This window comes from Manis javanica, chromosome 11 (assembly GCF_040802235.1).
Source record: "Manis javanica isolate MJ-LG chromosome 11, MJ_LKY, whole genome shotgun sequence".
NCBI classification, from domain to species: Eukaryota; Metazoa; Chordata; class Mammalia; order Pholidota; family Manidae; genus Manis; species Manis javanica.
In genome coordinates this window covers 111,318,007-111,325,502 of record NC_133166.1, presented here as the reverse complement: position 1 = coordinate 111,325,502, position 7,496 = coordinate 111,318,007, and positions in this window count along the sequence as shown.

Here is a 7,496-nt window from a genome sequence, read left to right as displayed (position 1 = left end):
GTGCCTGCGTGCCTTTAACCTTGTAGTGAAGGTCTAAAAGACACAGCTCCGCTGCGCTCGGGGCTCAGCCTTCGGATATGAATCTGGTGACCCAGCGTCGGCACTAATAAACTCCTTTTTGCTAAACGTCTTGGTGTCCTGACTCCTTGTTCATAGTTCCCACGGTTCCTGCAACAGTCACAGAATTCAGTCATCAGCTTCCCATTTCAGGCCACCTCCTGGGCTTCTCCCGCAAGGCAGCTTCCCAGTGGCCAAAAACCCTAGTCCCGCTGCTTACAAGGTCCAATGTCAGCCAGAGCGTTAGGCAAGACATTAAGCCCAGGTCATCCAAACTGAAAAGGAAGAAGTAAAACTCTCTTCGCAGATGACATCATCTCACATATCAAAAACCCTCGAGGTTCCTCAAAGCAAGCAAACAGCCTGGTAGAACTAATAAATGACTTCAGGACAGAAGTCTGATGGGAATGAACCTCATACCATAGCTCACAACCATGCTGGCCCCTGATGGCGGCTGAATGCAACAGTGCTGGCAGATTTTCCAGAGCCCTTAATTATGGGTAATCACCCCTAGAGGTGCTGTACATGGCCGGCAAGGGGTGCAGGCAGGACCAGAGGACGCCTTGGAAGGGCCCCCGGCAAAGGTCGCACCCCAGCTGCACTCCAAAAGCAGGGGTACCCCTCTCCATGCCCAGGGCACATGCCACAGCCTTAAATGAATCAGGTACAACTTGAAGGAGAGCATTGCTCATCCTGGAGAAAGTCTCCCTTCTTACACACCCTGCCCTGCTGAGAATCCTAAGGTCAATCAAGGTCAACCAGGAGGTCACGCAGCCCACTCAGAAAGGAACCCAGATGTCAGAACTCCATCCTGAGTTGGTGAACCCTGGAGAAGTCCCACTTACGTCCTCACACAGGAAGCCCAGAACAGTGCTGTGGAGGCGAGCCTGGTACTGAAGCTCACCTCAGGGCAAAAATGAAGAAATGGGACATCAAACTAAAAAGCTTCTGTTCAGCAAAGGACACCATCAGTAGAACAAAAGGTATCCCACAGTATGGGAGAATATATTCATAAATGACAGATCCGATAAGGGGTTAACATCCAAAGTATATAAAGAACTCACACGCCTCAACACCCTAAAAGCAAATAACCCAATTAAAAAAATGGGCAGAGGATATGAACAGACACTTCTCCAAAGAAGAAATTCAGATGGCCAACAGGCACATGAAAAGATGCTCCTCATTGCTAATCATCAGAGAAATGCAAATTAAAACCACAATGAGATATCACTTCACACCAGTTAGGATGGCCACCATCCAAATGACAAGGAACAACAAATGCTGGCGAGGTTGCGGAGAAAGGGGAACCCTCCTACACTGCTGGTGGGAATGTAAATTAGTTCAACCATTGTGGAAAGCAATATGGAGGTTCCTCAAAATGCTCAAAATAGACATACCATTTGACCCAGGAATCCCACTCCTAGGAATTTACCCAAAGAAAACAAGAGCACAGATTCAAAAGACACATGCACCCCTATGTTCATCGCAGCACCATTTACAATAGCCAAGAAATGGAAGCAACCTAAGTGTCCATCAGTAGATGAATGGATAAAGATGTGGTGCATATACACAATGGAATACTATTCAGCCATAAGAAAACAAATTCTACCATTTGCAACAACATGGATGGAGCTAGAGGGTATTACGCTCAGTGAAATAAGCCAGGCGGAGAAAGACAAGCATCAAATGATTTCCATCATTGTGGAGCACAACAATGAAGAAAAACTGAAGCAACCAAACAGCAGCGGAATCACAGACTCCAAGAAGGAACTAGCGGGTACCAAAGGGAAAGGGACTGGGGAGGATGGGTGGGAGGGAGGGAGAAGGGGATTAAGTGGCATTACGATTAGCACACATAATGTAGGGGGGGCCATCGGGAAGGCAGTATAGCACAGAGAGGACAAGTAGACTCCATGGCATCTTACTATGCTAATGGACAGTGACTGCAATGCGGTGTGGGGGGGACTTGATAATACAGATGAATGTAGTAACCACAATGTTATTCATGTGAAACCTTCGTAAGAGTGTGTATCAATGACACCTTAATAAAAAGATAAAAGGAACAGAGCACTCTATCACATGGGTGAAGCCTCACAACAATTTGAAGTGAAAGAAGCCGGACACAGATCCACACTGTGGTATCCTGGGCTTGTGAAATGTCCAGCACGGGCTGATCAGCATGGACGGCAAGCAGGCTGCTGTCTCCCAGGCCCCAGTCTGAGGGAGTGATGTCACAGGACTGGAGGAATTGGGGGTGACTGCTTAATGGGCATTGGGGTTTGAGATGAAAGTGTTTGGGAACCGGATAGTGACGCTGGTCACACAACACCGAGTAAACGGAATACCACTGTCATTCACCTTAAAATGGCTACATTGGTGAATTTCATGCAACTTGTCAGATGATATTCATTTCAATAAAAAATCAGAGAGCCTAAAGGTCCGATCTTAAAATTTCAGTCCACACCCAACTCAACAATTCTCCCAGAACCCACCCAGGATCCTGCAGTGGGGGTCTGCTCACAGCCCTCTTCGTATTATGGTTCTTGGGGGTCAGGAGGGACAGTAGGCTGGGGGAGGGTTCCCTGTCGCCAGCTCTCCGTAAGCTCTGTGAGCTTTGGCTGAGGGAGGGTGTCACGTCTTTGGAAGCCCTGCACCTCTGGGTCCTCCTGTGGGCGGACAGCTCCCATGGGCTGGATCCCAGCAAAACAACTTGAGGCCAGGCAGTTTTGATATGTCACACACCTCAGGCTGTGTAACAAATGACTCCAAACTGTGCTTCTGAAAACACTCACTTCCTCTGCACAGAGTGTGCAGGTTAGGAGTCTGGAAGTGCCTTAGCTGGGCCTACTGCTCAACACCGCACAGACTGACGTCAGGGTGTTGGCCAAGGCTGGAGTGTCAATGGGAGCCGGCTGGGGAAGGACCTACCCCCAAGCTCAGGGGATTGGTGGCAGCACTTAATTCCTTGTGGGCCACTGGGCTGAGCGCCTCATGGCCCTGGTGGCCCTTCCCAGGACCCCGGCAGCAGCCGGAGGGGATGCATACCCACATCACTCCTGTAGGTCTTTGGTTTATGGAGAGCATTTAACCTACACTAATGAGGAAGGACACTCAGTTCCACTGGGGCCTGGAGGGAGATGGTTCTTACATCCTGATTTATATTCTACATCATTCCATTGGCAGATGCCCTCCCTTCTTCAAAGAGCTGCCACACCTGACCAGGCATTTCAAAACTGGAAACTCTTGCTCACAACAGATCAATCAATCAACCAATCCATCAGTAAGTCAATATGGACCACAACAAAGCCTCCTCCATTTTTATTAGTGGCCAGTTACAGTAGCAGTGCAGAGGCCAAAAGACCTGGTGTCTGTCTCTGTGTGCAAAGGTCCCCTTTCCAGAAGGACATGAGCCATGTTGGCTGATGACAGCCCCTGAAGTTCTCATCTTTATTAATTGTCTACAAGTTTACGACTTCCTTTTTGGAGGCGTCCAGCTTCATCTTATGTAGAACAGGCACTCATTCAAAAATTGTTGAACAGGAGCCAAGATGGCGGCGTGAGTAGAGCAGTGGAAATCTCCTCCCAAAACCACATATATTTTTGAAAATACAACAAATACAACTATTCCTAAAAGAGAGACCAGAAGACACAGGACACCAGCCAGACTACATCCACACCCGCAAGAACCTAGCGCCTCACAAAGGGGGTAAGATACAAGCCGCAGCCCGGCGGGACCAGAGCACCCCTCACCCCAGCTCCGGGCAGGAGGAGAGGAGTCGGAGCAGGGAGGGAGAGGGAGCCCAGGACTGCTAAATACCCAGCCCTAGCCATCCACACTGGAGCGCAGACACAGTGCATGCGTGGGGTGCTGGATATTAGGGAAACAGGACAGTAAGACCTGTGAGCGGGTCCCCGCAGCCAGTGCCCCGAGGACAAAGAAAAGCTAGTGCTTTTTGAAAGTCTTAAAGAGACAGGGACCCCACAGCTGGACGGAAGTGCCCCGGGACACTTAGCCCAGCAGCTGGGAATCATGGGGAACTCTGGGCACCCTAACCCCCTGGGCAGCAGGGAGCATGGAGGCCCCCTCACAGAGATAAAAAGCCTCCCGGCCATTCCCCCTCCAACGCTGCTCCACCATATTGGAGCAGCAGGCCTGAGGCAGGACACGCCCACAGCAAACGTGGAGCTAAACTCCATAGTGGCCGGGCAGGAATCAGAGGCCCCATCTGTGTGCAGCTACCCAGCACAAGCCTCTAGGGGTTCTCCCAGGAGAAGAAGGCCACAAACCAACAAGAAGGGACGTTCTCCAAGCCATCACTCGTGCCAGCTCTGCAAACTATGTCTATCACCATGAAAAGGCAGAAAAATTTGATACAGACCAAAATCACAACCCCTGAGAAGGAGATAGACCTAAACAGTCTTCCTGAAAGAGAATTCAAAATGAAAATCATAAACATGCTGATGGAGATGCAGAGAAATATACAAGAGCTAAGGGATGAAGTTCAGAGGGAGATTACAGACGTCTGGAGGGAGATTACAGAAATGAAACAATCTCTGGAAGGATTTATAAGCAGAATGGATAAGATGCAAGAGGCCATTGATGGAACAGAAACCAGAGAACAGGAACGCATAGAAGCTGACGCAGAGAGAGATAAAAGGATCTCCAGGAATGAAACAATATTAAGAGAACTGTGTGACCAATCTAAAGGGAACAATATCTGCATTATAGGGGTACCAGAAGAAGAAGAGAGAGAAAAAGGGATAGAAAAAAATCAATGAAACCAAGAGCTGGTTCTTTGAGAAAATAAACAAAATAGATAAGCCTCTAGCCAGACTTACTAAGAGAAAAAGAGAGTCAACACACATCAACAGAATCAGAAACGAGAAAGGAAAAATCATGACAGACCCATCTATACACAAAGACATGCACAGATTAAAAGTCAAGGGATGGAAAAAGAAATACTAAAAAATAGACTTCAAAACAAAGAAAGTAATTAACAAGAGGACATTAGAGAAATACATTCATTTTAGGAGACTTCAACACACCACTCATAAGTAAGGACACAGAGGCACTGAACAACACACTAGAACACATGGACCTAATAGACATCTATAGAAAACAGGATACACATTCTTCTTAAGTGCACATGGAACATTCTATATGCTAACAAGCTGGAAAACCTAGGAGAAATGGACAACTTCCTAGAAAAATACAACAGCTTCCAAGACTGACTCAGAAAGAAACAGAAACTAAGAGAAAAAAAGAGTCAACACACATCAACAGAATCAGAAACGAGAAAGGAAAAATCATGACAGACCCCACAGAAATACAAAGAATTATTAGAGAATACTATGAAAACCTATATGCTAACAAGCTGGAAAACCTAGGAGAAATGGACAACTTCCTAGAAAAATACAACCTTCCAAGACTGACTCAGAAAGAAACAGAAAATCTAAACAGGCCAATTACCAGCAACAAAATTGAATTGGTAATAAAAAAACTACCCAAGAACAAAACCCCCAGGCCAAATGGATTTACCTCGGAATTTTATCACACATACAGAGAAGACATAATACCCATTCTCCTTAAAGTTTTCCAAAAAATAGAAGAGGAGGGAATACTCCCAAACTCATTCTATGAAGCCAACATCACCCTAATACCAAAACCAGGCAAAGACCCCACAAAAAAAGAAAACTACAGACCAATATCCTTGATGAACGTAGATGCAAAAATACTCAACAAAATATTAGCAAACTGAATTCAAAAATACATCAGAAGGATCAGACACCATGATTATGTGGGATTCATCCCAGGGATGCAAGGATGGTACAACAGTCAAAAATCCATCAACATCATCTACCACATCAACAAAAAGGACAAAAACCACATGATCATCTCCATAGATGCTGAAAAAGCATTTGACAAAATTCAACATCTATTCATGATAAAAACTCTCAACAAAATGGGCATAGAGGGTAAGTACCTCAACATAATAAAGGCCATATATGATAAACCCACAGCCAGCATTATACTGAACAGCGAGAAGCTGAAAGCTTTTCCTCTGAGATCGGGAACAAGACAGGGATGCCCACTCTCCCCACTGTTATTTAACATAGTACTGGAGGTCCCAGCCACAGCAATCAGACAAAACAAAGAAATACAAGGAATCCAGATTGGTAAAGAAGAAGTTAAACTGTCACTATTTGCAGATGACATGATTTGTACATAAAAAGCCCTAAAGACTTCACTCCAAACTACTAGAACTGATACTGGAATTCAGCAAAGTTGCAGGATACAAAATTAACACACAGAAATCTGTGGCTTTCCTATACACTAACAATGAGCCAATCGAAAGAGAAATCAGCAAAACAACTCCATTCACAATTGCATCAAAAAGAATAAAATACCTAGGAATAAACCTAACCAAGGAAGTGAAAGACCTATACCCTGAAAACTATCAGACATTCTTAAGAGAAATTAAAGGGGACACTAACAAATGGAAACTCATCCCATGCTCCTGGCTAGGAAAAATTAATATCGTCAAAATGGTCATCCTGCCCAAAGCAATATACAGATTCGATGCAATCCTTATCAAATTACCAACAGCATTCTTCAATGAACTGGAACAAATAGTTCAAAAAATCATATGGCAACACCAAAAACCCCAAATAGCCAAAGCAATCCTGAGAAGAATAAAGTGGGGGGGATCTTGCTCCCCAAATTCAAGCTCTACTACAAAGCCACAGTAATCAAGACAATTTGGTACTGGCACAAGAACAGAGCCACAGAGCAATGGAACAGAATAGAGACTCCAAACATTAACCCAAACATATATGGTCAATTAATATATGATAAAGGAGCCATGGACATACAATGGGGAAATGACAGTCTCTTCAACAGATGATGCTGGCAAAACTGGACAGCTACATGTAAGAGAATGAAACTGGATCACTGTCTAACCCCATACACAGAAGTAAATTCAAAATGGATCAAAGACCTGAATGTAAGTCATGAAACCATAAAATTCTTAGAAAAAAACATAGGCAAAAGTCTCATGCACATAAGCAAGAGCGACCTCTTCATGAACATATCTCCCCAGGCAAGGGAAACAAAAGCAAAAATGAACAAGTGGGACTGTATCAAGCTGAAAAGCTTCTGTACATCAAAGGCCATCATCAGGAGAACAAAAAGGCATCCTACAGTATGGGAGAATATATTCATAAATGACAGATCCAATAAAGGGTTGGCATACAAAATATATAAAAAGCTCACACACCTCAACAAACAAAAAGCAAATAATCCAATTAAAAAATTGAATAGACAGTTCTCTAAAGAAGAAATTCAGATGGCCAACAGACACATGAAAAGATGCTCCACATCACTTGTCATCAGAGAAATGCAAATTAAAACCAGAATGAGATATCACCTCACACCAGTA